Raw genomic sequence first — 27,835 nt, forward strand, 5'->3', positions numbered from 1 at the left:
ATGACTTGGAACATAAGGAAGCAAAAACAAGTAATCAGAACAAGAAGGAAAAAAGAATCCATAAAAATGAGGATAGTGTAAGCAGCCTCTGGGACAATTTCAAGAGGTACAATGTTCGCATCATAGGGGTGCCAGAAAGAGAAGAGAAAGAGCAAGAAATTGGAAATCTGATTGAAAAAATAATGAAAGAAAACTTCTCTAATTTAGTGAAGGAAATAGACTTGTACATTCAAGAAGCACAGAGAGCCACAAACGTGATGGATGCAAAGAGGTCTGCTCCAAGACACATCATAATTAAAATGCCAATTGTTAAAGGTAAAGGGAGAATCTTAAAAGCAGCAAGAGAAAAACAGAGCATTACCTACAAAGGAGTTCCCATAAGACTGTCAGCTGATTTCTCAAAAGAAACTTTGCAGGCTAGAAGGGACTGGCAAGAAATATTCAAAGTCATGCAAAGCAGGGACCTACAGCCAAGATTCTATCTAGCAAAGCTATGTTAGAATTGAAGGGCAGATTAAAAGCTTCCCAGACAAGAAAAAAACTAAAGTAGTTCATCATCGCCAAACCATTATTTTATGAAATATTGAAGGAACTTCTTTAAGAAAGAGAATATCAAAACTATGAACAATAAAATGGCACTAAATACATATCTATCAACAATTGAATCTAAAAAACAAACTAAGCAAACAGGAAGAACAGAGAGAATCATGGATATGGAGAGCACTTTCATGGTTGCCAGATGGGGGGACGGGGGTGTGGGGGAAGAAGTGAGCAGATTAAGAAGTACAAATCGGTAGTTACAGAATAACCTTGGGGGTGTAAAGTGCAGTATAGGAAATGGAGTAGCCAAAGAACTTACATGCATGACCCATGGGCATGAACAATGGTGGGGACATTGCCTGAGGGAGTCAGGGCTGCTAGGTGGAGGGGGGCAAAAGGGGAAAAGCTGGGACAACTATAATAGCACAATCAATAAAATATAATTTTAAAATAAATTATACAAGGAAAAGACCCCTGCAAAGGAAGTGGGGTCTCTTGTTAATCACAGAGCCGGGGTAGTTAGAATGATAAGGAGAGCTAGATTCCTAAATATTACTGAATCAGAAATGAAAACTATAATTATAAGAGGAGATGTCATTAGCCGGAGGGGGACTGGCAATGTGGAAAGATTGGACTGTATATAGTAGGACTACCGATGAGTTTCAAACAAGTGAAGATAGCCAAGAATTTGAAAATACGGTCAAAACCATGCCTTTTGGGGTTAACTTTTCAAACAGCATCACAGCTTATCTAGTAGGGAGAAACCCTAGGTATCATGATATTTACAGAGAAAAAGTAAAACCTACCAGGAAGAACACAAAGTTTGAAACTTGAAGTGAAAATCTCTTGAAGGTTTCAGTTCAAAGTACAAAGAAGAAAGTCAGGACGGAGTTACGACTTCCCACGTTTTGACATCCTTACCGTGTATGAACAGGAAAGCCGCATCTTGAGGGGAGACTCGGGATTCACAGCCTCCGGGTCCCCCGGAGCCTACGAGGACCTGGCCGAGCCTCGCCGTGTCACTGCCCTGCACGCATGTGCCACCACAGAAGGGGGCCTGTGAAAGCCATTTCATTTTCATACTCCAGCTTGTCAGCAATGTACACAAATAGAACCTCAGTCGTATTTTTTTTTAAGGGACAATAATAAGTGGCAGAGAATTTTGAAAAATTCTGTAGCTATTACGTATCTCAGTCTATGTCCCTTGGCTCTATCGCTTGCGCTAATTAAAATGATTTCAGCAGAGGATCCTAGAGGGCTGCCTGTGTTAGCTCTCATGTTCTTTGCTTAAATAATTAATAATCATTGCTCTCTGTTAGGCAGTGTGTGGAAGAAGAGGGAGTAGGTGCGGATCCCAGGACATTCACACCATGCCTGTGCCCCTTTGCATAGGCTTTCATGTGAGGCTCTTCATTAGCTGGCACCAGGGTGTAGATTTTCCGCCCTTAGCCTTCACTGGGTGTTCACTATAAAGAGGAACTCCATCTGATTCACCAGCTGGGGGCACATACTGCCGATGGGAAGTGATTTCCCGGAAGAACAGCAATGAAGAAAGTGAAGGGAGGGGGAGAGACCAAACTACAAAGTTCATTTAGATTGAGCAATCCCTGCGGAACCAAAACGCAGGCTCTAAGTGTCTGTCACATCCTGCAAAGCCAGACCTCAGTCTTACAAATAGCAAAGGATCTCAGCTAAGGGTTTGAATGTCAAACAGGGAGGTTTATAGTCTCAGGTTGGTTTCAAATTCTTTTACAATGAAGGGCAGGAGCAAAGCTACAAATACTTAATAGTAACAGGCCCCGCTACTTGTTTGCAATAAACTGCTGGGCAATCTGTACTGCAGTCTGCAGGGACAGAAGGAACTGCTTGTCAGGAATGATCTTTTCAGCCTCACCTAAATGTGCTAATAGCATTGCAACATCTAGAGATACGAAATGCATTGTAAGTGCTGGGGGAAGGAGAGCTGTTTATCATTTATTCTCAGAGAGTAGAGGCTGTTTGCTTTTAGGCATGGTAATTTTTTATACTTAATTGGATGATAACCAGCAGGGGGAAAAAGGTGATAAACAGGCTATTATGCTGAAAGGCTGATAGACAGTATTTGGATCCAAGCTGAGGTCTTAAGTTGGCTTGTCTTTACTAAGTGAGTAGAATGTTGAAGGTTGCACAGACAAATACACTTATAAGACGTGTTGGTCTGTCAAAACACAGTCCAAGAAATGAATAATTATTTGTTTATACTGTTCCCAAGTGCAATACGAGCAGAATTCTCGGATATAGGGAGGCTCTGCCCACCAGAGGCTGCAGAAGCCAAAACTCTGGGGACAGGTTGGCGGAGAGCCAGAGGTTCGCAGCTGCACATACCCCACCCATGACACAAAATATGTATATTCACTGATCTACAAAATGCTTTCATCGCTGTGTTTAATAATTCCTTATTATCTCCAAAGTAAAATTAGATGACAAGTTATTTTCCAAGGCAAAACACAGGAGAATGGTACATGGCTGGCATGCTGTCCCCTGTGCCCTTAGCCTCCTTATCACTGTCCTCAGAGAAGATAGAGCCGAACCAAATGTAAACAGGATGGCAAACACAGGAACCAAAGCGAAAAAAAAATGTATATATGTATACATATATATATATTTTTACTTCCTCTATTGCTGGAAATTATTAATTAATGTTTAGAATTTGGTTCTCAAAACAAAAAGAATTATTTCTCATTTTTCCTTTACTAAGAAATCTCTTTTCATTCAGCACAAAATCTCTGCCTTTCTCTCCCATTCTCACCAGCACCTATTCAACTGGTAGGCAGGGAGGCCTTCTTATGGGGTGAAATTTGAGGACCACGGTTGCCATAACTGCTCCAAAATAGCCTCCTTCCCTGCACACAGCCTGCTGTGGTTCTGCCTCTGTCTCATGCTGTACTTGGCCTGAAAACTGTACTGTGTTGATAGCACTGGAGTTGGGGAAGTAGGAGGGGCTGGCCTGTGGGTGGAAAGCCCTGGGTAGGTATTTATCCATTTATACATTTGGTAATTCCTGCAATAATATTCACTGGGCATCTGCAAGTGCCAGGTACTGTGCTAGGCAGACATGGTTCACAGTGACCTCTTTGCCTTCCTGGAATTTATGGCCATGCTGGGACTGGACCTAGCACAGGTGAAAAGCCTCCTTGAAGACGACCAAATATTCAGTCAGATGAAGGGGGAGAGAAGGGGGAGAAATAGAGCCATAGAGGCAGAGGGAACTGCACACTCACAGTCTCCAAAGCACAAAGAAGTACCTTCTGGTCAAGGAATAGGGAGAAGGCCTGTGTGTAGCTGGGGCCCGGTCGGCAAGGGTGGTTCAAAGTCAGGCCAGAGCCAGCTTACGCATGGTCTTGTTGCCACGCTAAGGATTTTGAACTTCATCATGAAAAGAAAAGAACTCATGGAACAGCAGAAGTCTGACAACACTGGCTAAGAAGATTTCTCTAGTTGCTGTGTGGGTAATGGATTGGGGGTGGTAGGAAAAACCTGAATGAGAGAGTAATAAGGTGAGAGCTGACGGTCGGTTAAACTGAGACAGAAAGGTGGAGATGGGGGAAGTGGGGACATTCAAGATATGGTTTGGGCATGGAAATGGCACGGACTGGGTGAGGAGGAAAAGAGAGGGTGGTGTCAAGGATACCCGCCAGTTTCTGGTGTAAGCAACTGGGTGGAGCAGCGCCAGCTACTGGAGCGGGGAGCACACGAGGGGAGGGAAATTTGGGGACCTATCAAGTGTGAGATGTGAGATGGCGTGAGCAGAACTGGTGCAAGGTCTCCTGAAACCATGGAACAAGCTGTTAGAGGTCTCCCTCCTTTTCTTTCCCTTTCCCCTTCCCTCCCTCCAAATTTCTGTTTCTGCACAGTAACACTGCCTCATTCTTTCAGAATTTTCCATGTGGTGGGTGGAAGACGATGCTAATATTTTTGAGGTCTCATCTTTATAGTTCCTGACCCAGTAGGAAATACAGAACTTCATTTCTAATTCAGAAAATTTCAGGGAAGAACTCCAATAGGCTTAGCTCAGGTCACATCCTACTTGGCCATCGTCGAGAAAATGCAGCACTTGGATTGGTCCAGATTGAATTCCATGTCTTCCCTGTTTGTGTGTGTGTGAGGGGGGTGGGGGGCGCGTAGAGAGTGGGTACCAGGAGCCTCATCAGCACCTCTGGGAGGTAGAAGGGGGCGCGGAGAAGCAGTTCCCCACAGAGAAAAGATGGTGCTGGGCTGTCAGAACTAGCAGATGTTCCCTATCCCCTAAGCCTTCAATGCTTCATTTTAAGACCCTACAGATGGATGGAGCCTGAGTTAATCCTGAAGTAATACTGCTATCTAGAAACACAGAATTTTCCAGCTCTGAGCTCATGGGGTAGTTTGAGGCACTGGCTGTGTTGAGAATTTATTGTAATTTTGAACTATAAAAAATATATTTATGAAAATTTGGGAAAAAGGAACAGAATCCATTTCACACTGACACATTTTCATTTTAGGCATTCCTTTCCCACCTTCCTCCCTTAAGCATATAACTTTTTGAAAAATATAATTTATATATTGTGTCTTAAATAGCAAGTGACTTGTTCAATTTTAGTTCATTTGTTTAACTGTCAATATTTACATAAAAATAATTTGAATGTGTAAGTTTTTTTGTGTTGGTGTTCTCTGGAAAACTTGAAGGAACGACTCATACACCGTATTGGCTAATTCTGGTTGAGCTCTTGCTATAGGCACAGTAGTCTGGATGCGAGGGAATACAGGCATGATTAAGATCTGTTTCTGGCCCTTCAGAATTCACAATTTCATGACTTCTGATAAGATTAAAATATTCCTCAATTGTTAGCTACAATACAGTGTTAAAAGAGTAATATGGACATTTTAGAATATGAACAAAATAAAGTTAAAAAAAAAAAGTATCCCGTATCCTTCTTGCATAAGGAAGGGAGAGAAATATCTGGAGAGTGGAAAAGGATGGGACAGAAAAAGGGTGAAAAGAAAGGTTGGGGAAGTGGAGCAAATGGCCTTTTAAATTGCAGTTAGTATCATCCTATGTAATAGTTAAGTTAAAACATTGAAAACGAGATCACACTTAAGTACATGCGTCCCTTTAAAAGGAAGGTGAGTGTCCAACCCTGGCTTGTGTGGTTCAGTGGATTGAGTGCTGGCCTGCAAACTGAAAGATCATCAGTTCAATTCCCACTCAGGGCACATACCTAGGTTGCAGGCCAGGTCTCCAGGTAACCGATTGGTGTATCTCTCACACATCCCTGTGTCTCTCCCTCTCCTTCCTCCTTTTCCCTCTCCTCTCTAAGAATAAATACAATCTTTTTTTTTTTTTAAAGGAAGGGTGGTGTTCAAAGCAATTCACATTTTGCCTATAAAGATCTGTTTCTCTCCATACTGTCTCCAGAGAGAGCCAGATAGGAGAGTCAGACTTTCTATCGAAACATTCTAATCATGGACCGCTTTCCTCGACAAAAATGCGCTCCTTGGTACTGGTAAATACACATGATATTCTAAGTTTAATGGGCCCACAGAGGCCCATCCCTGGGCTCTCTGGGTTCCATGGATCCCAGGTTAGGGCCCCAATTCAAGAGCGGGCCTAACTGCTTCAAAGGTAGCAATGTTCCCAGCTCCAAGATTCAGGAAGACCACGCCTCTAAATGTCTTGCAACCTCGTCCATGCAGATTTTTCAGGGGCCCTGCGTAAACCAGTCTCACCAAGGATTCCGCCCTGACTGGCAGCTCCCATTTTTAAACATAAACCCGTGTGTGGGAGAGGCTATTATTTTTACGGGATCACCATGCTCCCGGAGCAGCTAACGACAGGCAAAGTTGCTTTACCTTGGCGACAGCTCCATCCTTAACCCGGGCTCCGCCCTCGGGCCACCTCCTCCTCCGAACCCCCGCCCCTTCTCCCCTGCCGACTACAGGTCCCGCCCCTAACCCTTTGCTCTCAGAGCTGCTCCACCGCTACCCGCGACCCCGCTCCACCCGCCCGTCTCGTGGTCCCGCCCCGGGTCCCATGGTCTCGCCCCTTTCTCAAGGAGTCCAATAAACGTCCCCGAGCGTCCCGCAGCTCCCGCCCTTCAGCAGGGAGCCCCGCCCCACAGCCCAATATAACCAATGAGCATCCCCGCGCGCACCAGGGCCCCGCCCCCAGCACGGCCCGCCCCTGGGGCTCGGCCCTTGGTGGCCCCCTCCACTTTGCGGGGCGTTGCCGTGGCCGAGCCTCCGCCGCCCGCTCGGAGCCAGATGCCGCCCCCTTCGCCGGTCCCACCCCCGGCGGTCTGGCGCCTCCCTCCCTCCCCGCCGCGGTGACTCACGGAGCGGGAGGCGGAGGCTGAGGTGGCCGCTCCCGCTGCTGCTGCTGCTGCTCCTGCTGCTGCTGCCGCCGCCGCGGCTGTTTGGGGTGATCGCGCCCCGGAACAGGCCGCCGCGCGCCGTGCACGGACCTGCAGCCCCCGCCGGCCCGGCCGGGTCGGGCGGCCCAGGTAAGCGCCGAGGCCAGTCCGCGCCCGTAGCTCCCGGGCCCGCGCCGCGCCTGGGCTCGGGGGAGCTGCCGGCCCTTTGTCTCCCGGGGAGGGGCCGCGGAGGGCACCCCCGACCCCGCTCGGACCCACCAGCTGGGCCCCCGGCGCGGCGCCCTGGTCTGGGCCAGGCCTCCTTGCCCCTCCCGGCCGCCGCTGCCTTCCGCCTCTCGCCCGCCCCCGCCGAAGACCACCCTGCAGGGTCCTCACCTTCTCGGGGGAATCGCCTCCACAGGTGTCCGAGCCACCCACGCTGTAGCTCGCGGCACCGCGTCGGCGTGGTTGTCATCGTCTGTCAGCACTCAGGGTCCTGCGTCCTCTTGTCTCTTGCCTCACCTGAGCCCCACTCTCAGCATCCTGACCCTGTGTATAGAGCTCCTCCATATTTCCCCAAACTAAAGGCTGCCAAGGTCTGGCCACTGGGCTGCCCTTCCTCTCTCTAGTTTGATTGAACTGCCTTCTCCCGACTCCACCTCTCTCCGCGAGTGTTACTGGAAGGTACACATTGTAGGCACATGTCTCATCTGTACGGCCAGCTGTTACGTGAACCTGCAAAATTAACCACTTGGATACCAAAACTACACTTCTCACCTCCTTTTCATCACCCCCTCCCCCAACCACCTTCCTTGTTCTTGAACCTGGTGACCAAGACAGGAAACTCTGGACACCCAACCTGTTAGACCCCACGTGCCTCCCCCTGTCTTGCGTGCTGAACTTGTCTGAGCCGCGCCTGCTGTCTGGTTAGCCCCTGGGAAGGCCGAGGAGGCCTGTGTGTGCAGCAAAACAGTTTACAAATAATGAGATGGGTGGCTAGTGGCACCTCTTATCTGAGGCTATAAGTATGCTATAGCTGTTAATTATTTTGTCTCCTGCCAGTTAGAACTTAGGGAAATGTGCCTGGCTGACGGCTGGGTAAACTGAGGCACAGGCTGTGTTGGTAAGGGGCCTGGAGGCAAGTTGGAGTTTTATCTGAGGTTCTGTTCCCAAGTGCCTTGACTCTGAGCTTCCTGCTACAACTGCTGGGCTCTAGTTCCTGGTTAGATCGTCAATGACACTGATCTTTTGAACCATTCAAGTATTCAGAGATAACAAGTTTCCTTTTTTTTAAAATTGATTTTAGAGGAAGAGGGAGACAAAAACATCAATTTGTTGTTCTACTTATTTATTCATTCATTGCTTGTTTTTGTATGTGCCTTGACCGTGGATCAAACCTGCAACCTTGACACATGGGGATGACACTCTAACCAACTGAGCTTCCCAGCCAGGGCCAAGGTTCCTCTGACTTAAAGCAGGACTTTGAATGATAAATAAAGGTGCCAGCTGTTAAATGCCAGTGTGTCGTTCATGGTTTCCTGGTGGAGTTTGTGGTCCTTGTAATCACAAGTTGCCTCTTTGGGATGGAGATTCATTCAATAGTGAATGCTTACTATGTGGCAGGCACCCTTCGAGCGTCAGGACCACAATGGTGAATGAAGGTAGACACAGCCCATGAGCTCCTGTTATGGACGTTCCAAAGAGGAGGGAGTGAACAAATACGCAGACAAAATAATTTCAGTAGCCGTAAGTGCTGTGAAGGTGGGAGAAACCAGTTTGAATTATATTCCAAGTGCAGTTAGAAACCGTTGGAGGATTTTCAGCAGAGAGGTGATAAGATCTAAATTTAAGTTCTCAAAGATCATTCTGGCTGCCATACCATGACTGGAGTGTAAGAAGCAAACAAAGGAGCAGGGTGCCAGTTGGGAGACAGACTGTTGCCTGGCAAGAGGTGATGGGGGCTTGGGGGCCAGCACGGTGACAGCACAACTGAAGAGGTGGGACCAGCCTGCTCCCCCGGGAGAGGCGGAGAGCTGCACAGCGAAACCTCAGGGAACGCCGACTGCGATTTCTATGTCTAGCAGCGAATTCCTAGACCGGACCGTGCTCAGGTTTAGCCCAGCAAACCTTACTCAGCACCGATTGCGCGCCAGGCACTGTGCCAGGCTCTGGGGGTCTAGACATGCACGAGGGGAAGAGGGAGCAGTCCCCACAATGTGACTATCTGTTCACAGAAGGGTCACGTCCTCCTTGACGGAGAGGGTTTGTGGGTTTAAAAGCCAGTTAGAAGGAGAGGAGGGCCGAGCACACTAGGCTTTGTTCCCCCACTAGCTGCATTATATAAATGAGAGCATTACTGCCCTTCTGCTGCTGAAAGTTGTTGCTCGAAGAAATCGGAACTATTCTTAGGAAGGAGAACATGAACAAGTTCAGTGGCCGTGAACTTCAACCATTAGCCAGAATAAAACTTGATCTCCATTCCCCTCCAAATCTGTGCCTGCAGGACACATCAGACCTGGAGGACCTTGGGGGTTATGTAGGCCAGCCCCTCTTTTATGGTTGGGCACCTGTGGTCCCTTAGAGGCTATATAACTCTTGAAATCCCATGGCAGTTTGTACATTTTCTTATGGTGCTTGCCACTTTCTACCTCTGTTTCAGCTCCATGTGAACGTGCATGGCTCTAAGCTTTCTGAGGCCAGGATCTCTGTTGGGAGAGCTTGTGTTTGCACCCCTCGCAGCGCCTGGATCAGTGTCCTGTACAAAAAGTAAACTCATCAAGTATCTGTTGACATGCCTGGGTGTTTTACAGCATCTAAAACGAGCAGCCAGGAATCCTGACCCTTGTCCTTCCATGTCTTTTTTTTTTTTTTTTTTAAGATTTTATTTATTTATTTTTAGAGAGAAAGGAAGGGACAGAGAGAAGGAAACATCAACATGTGGTTGCTTTTCATGCCCCGCCCCCCACTGAGGACCTGGTCCATAACCCAGGCATGTGCCCTGACTGGGAATCGAACCAGCAACCCTTTGGTTTGCAGGCCGGCACTCAATCCACTGAGCCACACCAGCTGGGGCTCCTGCCTTGTCTTTTCATCAGACCACACCGCTTTCAGCTTTCTCCTCACCAGTGTGCGGCACCGGTAAGCCCAGCAGCCCCTGTCTCACTGAGCTCCCAGGACAGGGCAGCCTTCCTTGATGGCTCTCTCCCCATCCCTGCCTGCAAGGAACAGCTGCCGGATTTGGGTCTTGGTTCTGCCATTATGAGCTGCGTGACCTTCAACAAGTAACTTAACCCCTCTGTGCCTCAGTTTCCCCATCCATAAAATAATAGCACTTCACGCATTTGTCAGCAAGATTGAATTAAGTAAATACCTGTCAGAGGCTTAGAATAGCACTGAGCACTGAGTAATAGCTTGGTTGAAGCTATTACTGCACTATTATTTATTTATCTTATCTTCCAACAGAATTTAAGCTCTTTGAGGGCAGAGATTTTTGTCTTTTGTTTGTTTGTTTGTTTGTCTACTGTTATATATAGTTCAGTGCCTAAACTTTGTAGGCACTCAGTAAGTATTTGTTAAATTCAGTGACTTATTGAACACCTACTAAGTGCCTGGCACACTTGTAGGTGCTGGGGAGGTAGCCAAGAGCAAGGTCACCAAGACACACAGTCTAATGAAGTTTATATTGTAGTGAGCGAAACAGACAGTAAACAAGGAGACACATGGACAGAATAACACAGAGTGGTAGAAGGAGCTACAGGGAGACCACAACAGGGCAGTGACGTGGAGAACGACTGGGCATAACGAGCTAGGTCGAGGAGGCGACTCGGAATGGACACCCAGTCGATGGGCAGAGGGGACCGCAGGAGCAATGAGCCCAGGGGGGCTGGAACGAGGTGCTTGAGGAGTTGATGGGAGCTGGATCTGTGGCCACAGTGAGGAGGTAGGGTTTTACCCTTTCATTCGGACCAATAGGGAGCCACCGTGGAGGAGGTTTTCCTGGCAGTCCATCCCGGGAGTAAGAGCAGGACACTGGGAAAGGCAGCAAGGGGGCTCCCCTCGTCCTGGGGCGGCTGTTGGAGGCTGGGAGGCAGGCAGTGTTGAGTTTGTTCCTGCCAGGTTTCTCATGTTTCTGGCCCAGGTACCCAGGAGTGTGGGGACATCAGCTAGGTTAGTGAAGGTGCAGGTGTGTGTCTGCATCGTACAGACTCCACTGAGCCTTCTTTTCCCCCTGAGTACATGAGTAATCAGTAACCATTTCCTGAGTTGAATGAATGAGCATTGCCAACTCTTAGCAGCCTGTCCAATGCAGGGGCATGTCCTGTGTTCTCTGTTCCTCTCTGCACGAGTTAAAGCTTCTCCTCTTGGTCTTGGCTCTAAAGTAACCTTGGGGTTTTGCTATTATTCTTCCTATGTGCACCAAGGACACCCACACACAAGTGTGGCACAGTGTCTCTGTAGGGGGCATACCAGGGTTGACTGGGCAGCCTTTCCTCGCCCCCCCACCCCTGCACCCTTCTCTTCCAGTCTCCTGTTGAGTATCACCAGGCCCTCTATAGAGGGCCGGGCCACGCTGTCACTGTTCGATTACATGATAAGGAACACAGCGGTACCTAGAAAGCATTGGCTGTCTTCGGTTGAGCTGAGTGGAGTCGAGCAGCTCAGCAGAGCACTCAGAGACAGGGCATTGCGAACCCCGGCGTCCGCTCACCAGGAATCCAGGTGGGCCGCCTCAGACGGGGGCAGTGGGCCAGCCAGCTTTTCAAATCCTCACTCAGGCATCCCTGGTCATCTAGTGTCCATGAGGCCATTGCTCTTTCTTAACCGTGAGAGGCCAGCAGGAGTGAGTGGGAATCAAATAGGACTTTTGTGCTGTAAGTCATTCTTGGGGTCCTGGGGCATTTCATCGGCAGGATCCGAGGTGCTGGTTAGTCATATGTTGTCTGTAGCCTTGTAAAAACTAAACAGAGTGGGTGCAACCTTTTTCTCATGTAACTGGTTTTTTAATTACAAGAGTGATATGTGCTCATTTAGAAAATGAGAAGATGAATGATAATGGCATTTCACATACTACAATGTCTCATTTAGTCCTCGCCGTACTTGCGGAGATACACACCATTAATACCATGTTACGTATTCAGAAGCTGAAGCCTGGAAAGGCTCAGTAACCTATTTGAGGTCAAGCTCGTCTGGAACAGAGTCAGATTCAAACCGAGGAAGCACGTATGGCTCCTGAGCGTGAGCTCTGGGCTCGGTGTTAGATTCTTCTTCGCAGAAGCAATAGAGAAGGAAAAAAAATCTCCCTTAAGCCCAGCGTGGGTGGCGTCGTTAGGGGCCAGAGTGAGCTCACTGGCCGCTGCAAAGAGTTTGAATCCTACGCCCTTTCCCCGTCTCCTCTGACCTTGGGCAAGCTAATTAACCTCCCTTTGCCTTACTTTCCCCAACGGTAAATAGGGATAATGATACCTGTACCTTCCTAGCTCGCAGGGGCATTGTGATCTTTGAGCCAAAGTGCTTTTGAACTTCTTTTATGAAAGAGCGCTGAGCACCAACTGCTGTTATACTCGGTTATTAAAGACCTATTATTCCCTGACCCTCCCCAAAGCCTTGTTAAAAGGGGAAGGCAACAGCCCGCGGAGGGAAAGGCGGCCTTCCGTGATGCGCGGAGCTGGACCCTAACGTTGTTTTCCTCCTTCTGAAGTTTCTTAACAATTGAGGGTCATGACTGTTTCTCAATTCTTCCTGGTCATGTGGTGCTGTGTGAGCTTCTGTGAGCAGATGTGTATCACCATAACGCGACCAAGGACCCCTAAGAACGCGGCAGAGAAGGGGTTAAAGGGCTTGGGTTCTAAGCCTGTCTTCATAATAGAAGCCGAGAACACAGAGATACCAAGTGATGGCTGTCTTCCATTTGTCCTTCCTTTTTTCCCTCCCTTCTAATGAGTCATTAATTCAATTAATAAATATTTACTGAGCTTTTATTACAGTCTGGGTCCCACTGGGAATTCTGTGGTGTGCAGAGTAAAAATAATTCTTCCCTTATAATCTAGGGTCACGAGGCTTATTATGTAGTTGGAGCCGTGTGAATAAAGAAAAAAAAGAAAGTGTTGGTGAGTGTTTTGAGCTCTCGGAGGGAGAGTCAGGATACAGTTTCCAGATGTGCATGCCGGCCCCGATGGGTGCCTGCCCTGGGAGGGTGTTAGGGCGGAGGGCTGCGCCGGCTTCCCGAAGAGCGAGGGGAGAGTTCATGGACCGGAGCCCTTCTGTGCCATGCCGAACAAAAGCCGCGCTTCCTGTGGGCATTTTAGGAACAGTTAGCACCTGGCGGCAGTGATTAGTAAGAACTTCATTTCCACATGGGGCCTCAACCTTCTGTTGCTGGAGTTCAAGCCAGGGAGAGTCCAGATCCTGGCGATGGGCTCTTTCCAAAGTTTTTTGAAGTTATGCCACCAGCCCAGTGTCTTTCTTTTGAAATGCCCGCCAGACCTGGTCTCTCTGGAATGCTTTCCCCTTCTGATAGGTCTCCGCTGCCCACTTTGGAAAGCAGGCACGGTTCACACGGTTCCGTGTGGCGGCCGGTGCCGGGGGGGGGGGGTGTGGGGGGCAGGCTAGCTGCTCGGCGCTCTCAGGCACGCTCACGAGGTTCCTGCAGGAACGGGTGCCTGTGGACGCCTGTGTCCTCAAGCCCCGTTTGGGGTCAGTCTATGCAGAGTGGGGTGGGGGCAGGTTCTGTCTTCCCTGAGTCTGCCCAGCACCCGTCCTCTGTCAGGGAGGCCCCCTGAGAAAGCACACGGTGTTCCTGTCTCCCTCCAGCTGGGGTGGGGTGGCGAGGGCAAAGGGCGGGCAGAGGAGGCACTGGCCCAGGCCAGAGCGAGAGGAAGGTGCCAGGACAGCGTGGTGTGCCCTGGGGGCATTACTGTCACCCAGCTCTTGACAGGTCGCTGCCTTCCTGGTGCTGCCCAGCTGCCCCCTCCTTTAGCACCTGATTAGGAGGAAATGGCCGGCTCCACAAGGAGACCAGGTCACTCAGTGTCCCTGGATTTCTGCAAGTGTGGCTGGAGCCCACAGGGACACCAGTTCAGCCGGGAGAATGTGACCCACTTTCATATCCTCTCCCACGTGGAGAGCTGGGTGGGAGGCTTTTGGAGACCAGCTCCAATTAAGGTTTTTTCAGGCCTGAGTACCTCCTGAGTATCCAACCCACATGTTTCCTGCTGTGGAATTCTGTGGTCCGTGTCCCTGAACTTTTGAAAACAACCCGAGACAGATGAAGTTACCGCCTAGTTGTTCTGCAGCCCCGGATTCCGCAAGCGGAGCTTCCTGCGGGGATTGGGGACCCTTGTGGGTTCAAACACCTCTCACAATGTGAGCCCCGCCCTTGTTCTTCCTGCAAAATCACCAGGCAGACCAGGGACCCAGGTTTCAAGGAGGTGGGTTAGCCTTGACCTCCCCTCCCAGACCATGGCCTCACAGCGCCGGGCAGCCCTGGCTTCCGACAGACCCATCCTGACCCTCGTCCTTGCAGAAGGTCCTTCTGCTGCAGCAATGGGAACCAAACCACGTTCCGGACCCTCTAGGTTTCTTCCCTTCTCTGCAGGTAGAGGACATTTGAATGATGTTCTGTTTGTAATCTTATGTTTCTCCTGTGTGGTTGGGGTGGGGGGCAGGGAGCCTGATTTAAATCCATGAAGCTGGGAGCACTGCCAGGGTGGTTTGGGGATTTTAGGCTGGTAGAGTGGCAGATCTGAGCCCCGAAGTGACCCAATCTTATTTACAAAGGAAGGAACAGAAGGAGGGGCAGGGAAGCTATAAGGTGGGCTCTGGCCAGGGAGTGCCCGGGCCTGCGTGAGCTTCCCCGCGGAGGCCGGGGCTGGTCAGCAGCACCCCCTCCACCACCACCGCGTCTGTCCCCGCCGTGGGCACTGCCCGGGGGCCTTTCAAGGCACACGGTGCTCCTCTGGCCGATTGGTGGAGTTGCAGGAAGACAGGGTTGCCCGTGATTTTGTAGGAGGACATGGTGGGGCTTCCCAGCCAGCAGGCCAGCTGTGGGGGCGTCTGTCCAAAGCCTTGGTTTTGCTTTCCTTCACGGAGCAGACTTCCAGTGCTTATGCTGGGACCCAGCAGAGGGGAGTCGGCCAGGCCAGGTGTCCTTCCTCCCACCTGGGTGAGGCTGCTCTCGCCACCTGAGAGGCTGCCTGTCCCCATCGCCTTGCATTTGCTCCGAGTGTCGTCTGTCGCCCTCACTTTCTGTCTCCTGGATGAGAAGAGGTTTCTTAGGCCTGCGAGGGATGATGGTGGAGCCTGAATCCTCAACACCAGACACCGGACTGGACTGGTTGGACCATGCGCAGGAAGAGCTCTTTTGTTCTCGTATTCTAACCCCATTCCACTTGCTATACAATTTTTTTTTTTTTGTTTTTTAGAGTAGGCAATGCATGCATCATACTTTGCACTGTGTAATGTGCAACCCACGTTTTTGGCCCAAACTTTCAGGGGAAAAAAATTCTTTTGTTTAAATTTCTTAAATTCAATTATTTGTTTATTTATATTTAGAAACAAAACCAACTGTTGTAGTCTAGGGTATTATTTTGCATACTGATATTGTTATTGCTTTCTAAAGTTATACTTTTAATGCATAAAAATTAATAATAGAATTCAAAGCATTTATATAACCCTGGCTGGTATGGCTCAGTGGATTGAGTGCCAGTCTGTGAACCAAAAAGTCACCGGTTCAATTCCTGATCAGGGCACATGCCCGGGTTGTGAGCCAGGTCCTCAGTTAGGGGTGTGTGAGAGACCAATAGATGTATCTCTCACACATTGCTGTTTCTCTCCCTCTCTTTCTCCCTCCGTTCCCCTCTCTCTAAAAGTAAATTAATAAAATCTTAAAAAAAGAAAACATTTATATAGATACAGAATTAGGACTACCCATATATAATATGCATCCTTATTTTTCCTTCAAAAATTTGGGCAAAAAAGTGTGCATTATACACAGCAAAATACAGTACATGGTATAGAATGTAAAGGGCTATATGGTACCCTGGCTGATGTGGCTCGGTTGGTGCCCCCATGCACTGAAAGGCTGTGGGTTTGATTCCAGGTCAGGGCACATACCCAGGTTGTGGGTTTGGTCGCTGGTTAGAGTCTCTATAAGAGACAACAGAACGATGTCTCTCTCTCTCCCCTATTCCTCTCTCTCTAAAAGCAATGAAAAAAATGTCCTCAGGTGAGGATTAAAAATAATAACAACAACAAGAACAACAAAAGGCTACGTGGTAAAAACTACCTCTTCCTTCTTCCCTGGATTCTCGTTCCCGGAAGAGACTGCTGTTCGAAAGAGCCCTGTGCATCTTAGCCAGAGACACTCTACATGGGGCCAAGTGCACGACACACACGTGTGATCACACACAGGCCTGACACGCGTGGTGTAATACACAGTGTTCTGCCCCTTTTTTCACTTCCCAGTAAATACTGGAACTCTGCATAACGCCCACCAGCGCTATCAGTAGGCTGATGCCTCTTGAGCGTTTCCTGCATGCTGGCTGTGGTTAAAAGTGCTTTACTTAAATCAGCTTGTTCACCCCTCACAATAACCTTATGAACTAAAGCACTGTTACTGTTGACAAGTTTGCAGATGCATAAACTGAAGCACAGAGAGGTTAAGTTACTTGTCTAAGGTCATTTAGAGCTATCACTCTCATTTTGATGGTTCCATAGCATTCTCTCAATTGGCTACATTTTAATTTTTTTTTAAAAAACCAGTCCCCTGCTGGTGAGCATTTAAGTTTTCTGTCTTTTGTTTCTATTGACAAGGAATATTCCACATGTATCTTTGTGTATTTCTGTAAGTGTATCTATAGGATCAGTTCCTACAGGCTAAATTTTTAGAGCAAAGGGTGTATCTGTTTTAGTTTTTAATATTGCCAAATTGCCCTTCCTGGAGATACTAACATTTTATACACCCACTGCAATTGTACGAGAATACCTATCGGCACCCATACCTTGGCAGAAGTTGCTAACCTTTTTGATTGTTGCTAAACAAATTGGTGAAAAGTGGTATATTATTATAACTTTAATTTGCATTTTCATTATGAGGAAATAAAGCATCATTTCATATCTTTAAGAACCATTTATGAACAGTCTGTTATATTGTTTGCCCATTTTTTTCTTGGCTTGGCAGTCTTTTTTGTTATTGACCTACAGCTATTGTTTATATATTAAGGAAGTTTGTCCTATTGCTGTGATAGATGTTACACATAGTTCCACAATTTGTTATTGTTCTTTTGATTATATTGTCTTTTTTCCATGCAGAGGGTTTCTTTTTATATAATCAGATTTTTAAATCTTTGATCACTTCTATTTCATGTTCTTTTCTTCTCCCACTATTTTCTCTCCTGTGTTTTCTTCTAATATACGTAAACTCTCTTCTCTGCACTTGAATGTTTGCCCCATGAGCGAGGCGCCAAGCCCAGCATTGCCAGGAATGGAGCGCACAGCCAATGCGTGCTCCAAGGGGACACCAACGACGTCAGCTGGGGTGGCTTCTTGCCATAATGTTTAACCTTACGCCAACTCTAAGGAACTATTAGAGAAATCTGAATTGTGGGACATCCTAAAGACAATGGTCCGGGACTCTAAAATTTAAACGTTCATGTTGTGACAAACAAAGAAAAGCTGGCGAACCGTTCTAGGCTAAAGGAGGTGAAAGAGCAGGGGAAGCAAATGCGATTGAGCTCCTCGATTGGATCCTGGATTAGAAACCGGTGAAGGCCAAAGCGAGGGAGTGGAGGGGGGAGGGGGCCGGGGGCCTTTGGAGATGGGCTGTATATCAGAGACCGCTGGTGGGTCAATATTATATTCCTTGGGGCTGAAAACAGTTCCATAGGAGAATGGCCTTAAGAGACACATAGTAAGACACATTGCCAAGGATCATGATGTCTGTCTGCAACTTACTTTCAGGTGGCTCAGGGTAAGAAGCAGACAGACCCTCCCCTACCCACAGTATGAGGAAGCACGAAACAGATGTGCCACAATGTCAGCAACGGAGGACTCTGGGGCAGGTATTGGGATGTTCTTTGTGCTGTTCTTTCAGCTTTTCTGTGGCTTTGAAATTTTTCCAAATAAAAAAGTAAGGAGAAAAAAACACCAACAACTTTGTTCCATCTAGAATTTATTTTGGTCTCAGTCCCCTTGGTTTCGCCTGGCTCTCTGGGGCAATTGTCTTGGATTCCTAGTGTCTCGCCCCTTATTTTACGGTGCACACAGTCGTCTGTTTCCTTTCTCTTAGGGATTTCTATTTTGAGTGAGCTATTCTTTGTTGGACATACAAGTTTTTATGATCGAGTATCTTTCTGGCAGACGCGTGACTTTTCTTGAGGCAGGTAAGAACTAGTGTGCGTTGGTGCCAGTATTTTTGTTGTTTTCTTTTAGCACTGCGTTATGTGCTCCAAGTACATTTGCAAGGAAGTTTAGCTCTCTGAGACTTAAACAAAGTAGTCACCCTCAGCAGTACCATCACACTGATGTGCCGTGGAACTAACCTTGCTCTCGGCGAACCTCGACACAAGCTTTTCCCCTCGCAGGTGAGAGTTTTCGCAAGAGGTGGGGTTCTGCCTGGGCTCCGTGGGTACGGGCTTGTCAAAGATGCCTGGGTTTCACTTATGAAACGTGACAGTCCTGGGTGAGTCTTTTGGCCAGCAGAGCGCCATCAGGCCAGTTTTGCCCGGAGCTTTCCTGTTGCCTTTCTGTGGCTTGGTGACTAATGGTTTTGTGGCTTTGGGAACGGGAATGTCATTATGAATGGGTGATGGGGGTTTGGCTCCTGAACTGGGTTATCTGGGTGTGCCTAGTCTGGGTGTCTATGCCTACACCCACTGGGAGTGGGCACAGTTTCTCAGGGCCCTCACACAGCCCCTGTGGCCTCCATTCCATTTCCATCCACGTGTCTGAGCTCTTGCGCGGAGGCCCCACGCCCACAGCCGACCGGCCAAGGGGCTCTGGGCAGGCTCCTGCTGTATTAGGTGCTCTGTTTTCCCCTCTCCTCCGAGCAGCGTGTGGGTTTTCTCTGCCCATCCCTCATCTGGCCTGCTGCTGCCACCATCCTTGCCTTCAGACTGGACGAGTTCAGTGACCCCTTAGGATTTCTTGTCCTCAGGCCGCTGCCCCCAGCGAGTTAATGGGACAATGCACGTAGGGTCCGCAATTGTCTTTGTGTGAAATATTTTTGACTCTGATTAGCAGCTTGTTCAACATTGAGGAAGGAAGGAAACCGAGTCTTCAGTAGCCTCTTAGGGGAGGTTTCCTCCTTCCTTGGATTATTTGTGTTTGGAGGGAGCTGGGGAGAAAGGAGAGGGAAGGTCAGGCCTGTGTGGTAGGCAGAGCAGAGTCATCCAAACAAGCCGTGTGCGCGGCTCCGGGCTCCCACGTGACAAATCCTGCTATCTGTGGCAATGGCCTGGGTGTTTTTCGAGGTAAACAAACATGTCTATATTCTTACGCAAATGAGCGCATATCTGTACACTGAAAGCCTATAGGAAGAGGAGGCAGGACCCCTAAAACCTCTTTTCTTAAGAGTTCATAGAAGTTTCCCCCAGGAGACCACACCTGGAGCCCGTCGGCTGGGCCCTGAGCACAGCCGTCCCCAGAGCTGGGCAGAGAGCCGCGCTGGAGGCCGAGTGGTTGGGGGTGAGGGGCCACGAGCCCTCGCCCTGCATGCAGCCCCATTGACTTAATGACCTACTCCTTGCACCAGGAAGCTGGGGCCCTTCCTGGCCCTGTGATTCTGAGGGGCTGCAGCGAACCAGTTCAGGAGGCTTATTCCTTGGACCCAATTCTAGGAGACTTCAGTGAAGGCAGAGCGGGGGCCCGGGGGAGGGCGGCGATTGCTGGGCGGGCCAGCCCGCCGTTGGGCGCTGGGAGGGCCGGGCGGCCGTGCTGGGGCCTGCCTCTGAGAACCAGGCTTGTCCCTGCGAGAATGAGGGTGGTGTGAACATGTCCATATGGCTCACAGTGGAGGGGCCTTCTGCAGCTCCTGGTGAATAAACAGCACTCTCTCACTTCCCCCTCCTTGCTCTTTCAAAACAAACAAACACATTTTAAATTTCCCAGTCTGATTAAAATCGTCAGTCAGCGGTGGCCCTGCAGGGTGTGACATAGCTCTGCGCAGCGGGGTTGAGGCGCTTCTACTCTTCCTCTGGAGGTGGCCCAAGGTCTGTGAGACCTCCTGGCCTGCCTCCTTCCCTGGGATTATTAGGCTTGGAACTGGTCCTTCCAGCCTCAAGTTGACTTCAACGAACTCCCCTAGAACGGAGAGCGGCATGGCAAACCGAGCGTTCCCTTGGCAAGGGGGAGGAGTGTCGTCAGCATGCTGGGGCACCTCGGATGCTAATCTAGGTCACAGGAGAAGAACAGGGTCCTGCCATCGGCTCGCATGAGTGGGCTTTTGACACTGCCAGGTGCTCAGCCCACGAAGGAGGCCCAGCCTGGGAGCTGCCTGCCTGGGCCGGGGGTGGGGCGCTTTCATCCACTTGAGAGCGGAGGGTTCCAGCCCTTACATTCATTTATAAATAGACAAGGCCTCTGGAGTCGGCATTACCCACCCCTAGGGAACCTGCCGGAGGCCAAAGGTCAGAGCCAGACTGAGTCGGGCTGAACCAGGGCCATCCGGAACGGGATTTTGTAGGCTTGCTCGTTCCGACTCCAGGTCTCAGGCTCCCCTTGGCCAGCTTTCGGGGCTCCAGCTGTTCTCCGGGAAGAAAAAAAGAATCCCTTTTTAAAGTAGGTCAAAAAATGCCGTTTTTTCCTCCTGTTCTTGTTCCCCTGCCGTGCGAAGAGGAGATAAAGCCCCCACCGGCATGTCCCTTGGTCAGAGCTGCAGAGCCAGCTGACTTGCCCAGGATGGGGAGCGCCCACTGCAGCTGCCGCAGCTTCCTCCGGCTCCACGGGCCCTTCCTGTTTGCGCTGTTCCCAGCGCCGCCCAGAGCTGGCCCACCAGGTGCCCCTTCTCAGCTGTGAAAAGGTGGGTTTCCCCAACTCAGGACCCAGAGACAGCGAGAGCTGGGTAACTTTTTCTACAAATCAGGCCAAAATCGCAGATGAATTTTTTTTAAACTAGACGCTCTAAACAGATGCCTTATACCAATCCAGTTGCATCAACCTTGTGTCATACATGCAGACAAACTCCTGCAGTTCCTCCGTGTCTCAGATTCCCTGAAGTAAGGACATCCCGCGGCTGGGAAGCTTTCTTCCTTCGAGGCTCCCAGGAAATCTAACCCAGAGGGGGCTGGCAGCGCTATTTCATCTGTCCACGTCCTTCATCTCAAAGACCTACAGGCTTTCCGCGGGGCCACGGAAATATTTGCGACCAAAAACAATCTTTCTGCTCCCTCCCTCTCTCCCCTTGGAGTTATATAACAATTCTATTTAATGAGACATGGTCCATTTTAATCTTCTCTGAGACCAAGGCCGCCTGGGGCCTCCCACCCACCTGTGGCCTGCCCTCAGCGGGCTTCCAGCTGGGATCTGGCACCAGATACGCAGACGCCCAGGTGCACATCAGGGCGGCGCCGTGGGTAGAGGCAATTTGGGCCGACGTGCAAACACAGGCTTCTGGGCTGCCCAGAGAGAGTCACGGTGGGACTGTGAACGGCCAGCAGGGAAGGGCCTCCCAGGCCGAGGGGCCAGCAGAGATGAAGGCCCAGGGCACTTGCAGGAGCCTGGTGCATGCAGTTGGTCACTCTGAGGTGACTACAAGCCGGGGTTCTCACCCTCGGTGCTATGGACATGGGCACCAGACAGCTCCTCTCCTTGTGGTGGGGGCTGTCCTGTGCATTGTAGGGCGTTCAGTAGCATCCTCCCAGCTCTGACGGTCAGAAATGTTTCCAGACATTGCCAAATGCCCCTGACTGTGTCTTACCACCGTGTGGGGAGCGTGGTTGGCAGCCAGGATCTGACCGCCTGCCCCCGCCCCAGGCAAAGCGGAGAGAGCTCTTCTCACATCCTGTCCAGTGTGCAGTCCTGGGTGGTGTGACATGCCCGTGGCGCCATCATGGGCTCGCTCAGAGGGGGAGTCATGCCACAGAAAGGAGGACACGCCCCCAGGCCCTCACGGTGCCTCCAGGTGCCCCCGCTCAGCCTACCTTCAGTGTTCGCTGTTGATGCCTTCCCTGTGGTCATCTGAACGGCTGGGCAGGGTGGCCACGCCCTGCTTGCTCATGGGTTGTTTTGAATCAGGTCGGGTGGATCTGATGCCAGTGCTTCAAGAACCTTCCTCAAAGGGCCTCCATCAGAGCGGCCCGTGCCTGGAACAGAATACGCGCCATTGCTGTGAAGGGGCAGGTTGCAGCTCTGAGGGTGGCGGTTGAGGGTGACCCCAGGGTAATTGCTGAGAGTTCTGGAGTCAGTCCTGGGCCAGCAGACCTGTGGCCAGAGCGGAGAGGGGCCCGCCCTGTCTGGGCTTCACAGCTACCCCCCAACTTGTGGAGGGCCGGCGGGCTGGTGGGGGCGATCGGGCGGGTTGCAGACAGACCTCCGTGCGTGTCCTGGGGCCACCGGAGAGCAACTGCAGGCCCCTCCCACCACCATGCCTTGCCGCGCGCCCCCCCCATCCCCCGCCCCCCGCAGCTTCTGAATGTTTTCCCGACTTTTAATTTTGATTTCAAGTCTACAGGGAAAGTTGAAGTAGTATAGGGAACAGTCCTATCTCCGGCTTTTGCCTGGATTCACCAGTGTTGACATTGTGCCGTATTTGCTCACACATTCTCTGCCTTGGGGCACATTTGCTCTCACGCACACTTGCTTGTTTTCCTGAACCATCTGAGAGTAAGTTGTGCGCATCGAGGTACCTCACCCTCAATTCTTCAGCCTGTGTCTCCTAAGAGCCAGGGTATTTTCCAACATAAGCACAATATGATCATCATACTCAATACACATACTGTTAGCTAATAAATACTTCCTCTTAAATTTTCTGCAGTTGTCCAATAGCGGCCCTTGTGACTCCTTCCCGTTTCCTGCTCCCCGGATCCCACTGAGGACCATTCATTGTATTTAGCTGGTGTGCTCCCTTATCTCATTTTCTGATTGGCAGTAGTTTGGAGCTCTGGCTTTCTTTCTGTAAAGTGAATTTTCATTTAAAAAACTTTTTTTAAAGACTTTATTTTTCCTTTAGAGAGAGGGAAAGGGAGGAAGAAAGAGTGTCAATGTGAGAGAGAAACATCAGTTGGTTGCTTCTCTCACGCACCTTGACCAGAGACCGAACCCACAACCCAGGCATGCGCCCTGATGGGGAATCGAACTGGTGACCTTCTGTTTTGCAGGACGATGCCCAACCAACTGAGCCACAATGGTCAGGGCAGATTTTCATTTTAATTTCAATTAAAGTGGATAATGCATCTGTAAATTTCTGAGCCAAGAGGGGCCGATAGGATGGAACAAGAGCATGGTTCAAATCCAGGCCCTGTCACTCGCTAGCTCTGTGACCTTGGACAGGTTATTTACCTTCTCTGAGCCTCAGTTGTCTGGTCTTTAAAATGGGAATAATTCTTACCCCGAAGGCGTGTTGTGAGGACAATGTGCTCAACAGGACAACACTGTGCCCAGCCCTTAAAAAATGCTCTGGCCCCCACAGTAATTATCACTGTCATGCGGTGTTGCCTGGCTCCAGAGAGCAGGAGGGAACTCTGGGTCAGGTCTGAACTGGGGTCAGTGACCTCAGGACAAATTCCTCTTCCCAGGCTCATCCCTCAAGGATGGCGCTGCATCCTGCAAACTCCCTGACTCACAGAGCCGGCACTAGACCTGCTTTGCTCATGCTGCTGGCGCGTGGTTCAGGAACGCTGAGCCTGGCTCTGGATTGAGGAGGCTGAAATGTGGAATTTATTAATTAAGGCCGTTGCTCATGGGGCCCGAGGGTCCGGGAGGCTGCAGTTTAATTACCGAGAGTGGGACTGGTGGAAATTCTCTCTCGTGCCCCAGTTTTGCTGTTGCTGGAGGACCTGAGGGGCTGCCCTGAGTGGGACTCTCAGCCAGGGCTGCAGATCAGGCCTCAGTCTTGCCTCCCTCCTCCTGGCTCTGAGCTCCTTTGTACCCACTCAACTATGTACTGGGGAGCATTCGAGTTTGCCTCCTGCCCTGGACACGGAGCAGGACTCACCGGCTGGGTGGAAACAGCAGGTCACTCTCCGCATCTCTGTGTCCTTACCTATAAAGCCTTATAGGGACGTTAGCTGTGAAGACTGAACAGATCCCTAAGTGAAGGGTTAAGAACAAGGTCTGGCCAACAGTAAGCTAGGAAATGTGTCAGCTCTTTCTTCACAGCGGTGATCACAACCAGGAGTGACTTTGCCCCTTAGGGGACACAATGACAACATCTTGGAGACATGCTTGACTGTGTCCGTGTCAGAACGTCCAAATTTGTAGAGGATTTTTATAAAACTTTATGTGAGCCAAACAGAGGAGGACACGCCTGGAGGCAAGATCTCCACCGACTGAGAGAAAAGCTTCCTGGAATAACAGCCTGCAGCTTATTTTATGCTTTTGGAACTAAGGCGAGAATGCGGGGACAACTGTGTGAAGGAGGGAGAAACCGAGGTGGGGATTGGACTACAGGAGGGTTAACACGACGAGGATGTGCCTTCTCCAGGGGGTTTAACCTAGATGCACAGAAACGATGGACAGGGCTTGCTTAAGGCGAAGATAAATGAAAGAAGCTATATGCCTGCGACTTAGCTTCCCACTATGACCTGCTCATTTAGGAATTTATGATCAGATCCCCCTGTGTGCTAATTTTCTGCAGAACCCCTTTTTCAGCCTCAGTTGGCACATCCAGGGGGTTGGTGCTACTGACATCCACGGCACGCGCTGCTTAATGATGGGAATACGGTCCGTATCAGTGGGCGATTTGGTTGTGCAAACATCCGAGTGCACTTGCACAAACCCAGACGGTCTAGCCTAGTACCCACCTGGGCTGCGCGGTGCCACTCATTGATCTGTAGGGGAGGAAAATCATTTCCCCTCTACCCTTCTGCATTCTTGGCTGGGGTATCCCTGCAATAAAAGACAGATTAACAGAAGAAAAAGCCCTGGCTGGTGTGGCTCACCAGATTGGGCACCAGCCTGTGAACCGAGGGGTCACTGGTTTGATTCCCAGTCAGGGCACATGCCTGGATTGGGGGGTAGTTCCCCAGCTGGGGATGTGCGAGAAGCAACCGATCAATGTACCTCTGGTACATTGATGTTTCTCTCCCTCTCTTTCTCCCTCCCTTCCCCTCTCTCTAAAAGTAAATAAAATCTTTTTTTAAAAAAAGGAAGAAAAACAAAAAACTTTAATAACATGTATGTTTCCTGTATACATGGGAGAGACCCAGGGAAACTGAGTAACAGCCAAATGGTGGAAGCCACCACCTTCAATACCACCTTCAGCTGAAGACAAAAGATGTTGGGGGTGGGGGGAGTCAGTTCTGGGGGTCACCAGGAGAGGCACAGCAGACCAGAGTAGTGTAGCTCTGCAGACTGAAGTCTTCTGCACGGATAAGAGTTCCTAGAGATAAGGTCATCCCCTCTTCCCGGTACTAATGGAGATTTCCCTTACAAATAACTGTAAATGTATTTTATAAAGAGTAACTTCTGTTTGGCTTTCAGAGCTTCTCCCATGTTTGCTGTTTCTTAAAATTAGTCAGCTTAAAATGATCCTTATGCTAGATAGACACATTCGGGGGTGACAGACTCTTCCCCCGCAGCTCCTAGGCTGCAAACCTGTACGGTGTGTTACTGTCCTGACTACCGCGGCATTTGTAACACCCTGGTATTTGTGTGATTACAAGGGCTACAATGTCACCAGGCGATAAGGAATTCTTTAGTTTCATCATAATCTTACGGGACTGTGTTGCGTAGGGGTCTGTTGTTGACTGAAGCATGACTGCGTTGCGTAGGGACCAGGGACCCCCAGTAGCTCTTCGCCCCTCACCGTGCCTTTGAGTTAGTCGGGAGCTGATGGGTGAATGGGGAGAGAAGAAGGGAGAAAACAAAGCTGGGGTATTTTAAGCCTTCGAATTCTTATTGTTTGTTCACTTTTACCCCCATCCTGTAACAAAAATATCTTTTACTTACATGGTCTGTGTTGCCTTCTGATCTTATCACTGGTAAGAGTAGCTGGTATTTATTGAGTGCTTGCTGTGCACCAGGCACTAAGCCTGGTGCTTTCTTTATACGTTTTCTTGTGTCATTTTCAGCCAGCACGCGAGGCAGTACCATTGTTGCCCCCATTCTGCAGATAAGGAGACTGAGGCTCCAAGCTGCCTAAAGTTTAACCCCTGGTCTTTTCCCTGGGTGCTCCGTTTGCATCCCACCCGTCTCGGCTGACGGGAACGCCCAGCTTCCGTCGCTCAGCCCACACCGCGGGGAGTCACCGTCACAGGTCCCTCATCTCGCCTCCATGCAGAGCTCACCGGCCCTCTGACGCCCTGCCCCCTCGGTGCCCACTGCCACTGCCTGCCTCCTCCTGCTCCTGCTCTCGCCCCCTCTGTTCTTGAGTCGGGGGCCCTGCTCCAACCCAAGTCAGAGCAGGCCTCAGCAGCTGCCCCTTCTCAGAGGTTGAGGTCGGGGCCTCACGGAGGCCTCCGTGGCCCCCTGTTGCCCTCTCCCCTCGCTCGCTTCCCTCCGGCTTCCCCCGCGGCCTTTCTTGCTCTCCCTCCCACACACCCCGCGGGCCCCAGCCAGGGCCTCTGTCCAGTGCTGCTCCGGGCTCCCCACAGCTCGCTCCCTCGCCTTCTCGTCTTTGCACAGGAAGGCCCACCCCGACCGCCCCGCACTCCTGTCCCCCGCAACCTGGCTGTTTTTTATCCAGCACCGATCGCCTCCTTCCCTACCGTATCATTTACCCATTGACTATTTTTTCTGCTGTTTTGTCTGCTGTCCCTCTTCACTGCAATGTGTGTAGGGATGTTTGACTGATATATGCCAATACACAGAGTAGGTGCTCCATAAACTCGCTGATTAAATGGGTACATGGGCCATATGGCTGGTAAGTGGCATCACGAGGATGCCAGCGTTTCACCTTCACTTACGTTGACCCTTCGTCCCAGAGTGGCCCCCCTCACCACCCCATCCAGTGCACGGTGTCTCCCAGAAGTGCCCTAGCCAGATCTGGTCAGCCACCACGCTGTGGCTGTCTCCGCAGATAGTCACAGTGGTACTGACTATCCGAAGGACACATCTGCTCTGCCTTCCGGGCCGTGGGCTTCTCCGTGGCCCGTGAGCCCGGGCCTAGTCCCGCCTGCCCTCGGGGCCTTCACCCACAGCCCGAGCAGCTCTCCTGCCAGCCTCCCCACCGCCCCGCTTCCCTCAGCCATGTGGCAGTCCTGGCTGTTATTACGCTGTTGCCATCCCACAGTCCCACCTGCCAAAGTGTCCCAAACCCAAACCCAACCCCCACCCTGTCCTCACCGTCCCCTCCCCGTCACCCCCAGCCCAAACCCTGGCTCTAACCGGGCCCACGGGGCCTCCCCTTTGGCTCTGCCCCAGTCTCTTCTCCACGCTGCAGCCTCACTGGCCTTCGAAAGCTCAGATCCTCCCTGACCCCCGCTGGGGACGCCCGCCCTCACCTCTCTCAGAGCCACCTGGTCCAGTGCTTGCTCCCGAGACCTCAGCGTGCCTTCCTCTTCTTCCAGTGTCCCCAAAGGCCCAGTCTCTTCATGACCTTTACACACATGCACCCCTGAGCACAGATGTGGCCCCCAGCCCAGCTGTTCCATATCCTTCAGGGACAAGCGCAGAAGTTTGTGTCACTTATTAGTGTCTGAGGAGGCATTGCCCAGGTGTGACGTGGTTGACGTCTGTCTCCCCCACTCACTGGGAGCCAGCCGTTCAGCACTGCGGGCCCTAACTGTGTTACTCACCTGTGCGTCTTCAGTGCCCAGCGCAGGGCCTGAGCATTAAGA

The 27,835-nt window shown here is 50.5% G+C and overlaps 1 protein-coding gene across 5 annotated transcripts in view; it reads left to right on the plus strand.

Annotated features, from left to right (window-relative positions):
• The first annotated feature begins 6,829 nt into the window (after positions 1-6,829).
• Positions 6,830-27,835, plus strand: part of CTNNBIP1 (catenin beta interacting protein 1) — a 45,999-nt gene continuing 24,993 nt past the window's right edge. For 3 of the 5 annotated variants that reach the window (XM_054579784.1, XM_054579781.1, XM_054579780.1), the window contains exon 1: positions 6,830-7,055. The gene's annotated coding sequence lies outside the window, so the exon portion shown is untranslated. Of the gene's footprint in view, positions 7,056-10,023; positions 10,044-22,933; positions 22,954-27,835 lie in introns of those variants that run through there. The other 2 variants (XM_054579782.1, XM_054579783.1) reach the window with 2 other exon arrangements.

This window comes from Pteronotus mesoamericanus, unplaced genomic scaffold (assembly GCF_021234165.1).
Source record: "Pteronotus mesoamericanus isolate MK-2021 breed Mesoamerican mustached bat unplaced genomic scaffold, CSHL_Meso_final contig_557, whole genome shotgun sequence".
NCBI lineage: Eukaryota > Metazoa > Chordata > Mammalia > Chiroptera > Mormoopidae > Pteronotus > Pteronotus mesoamericanus.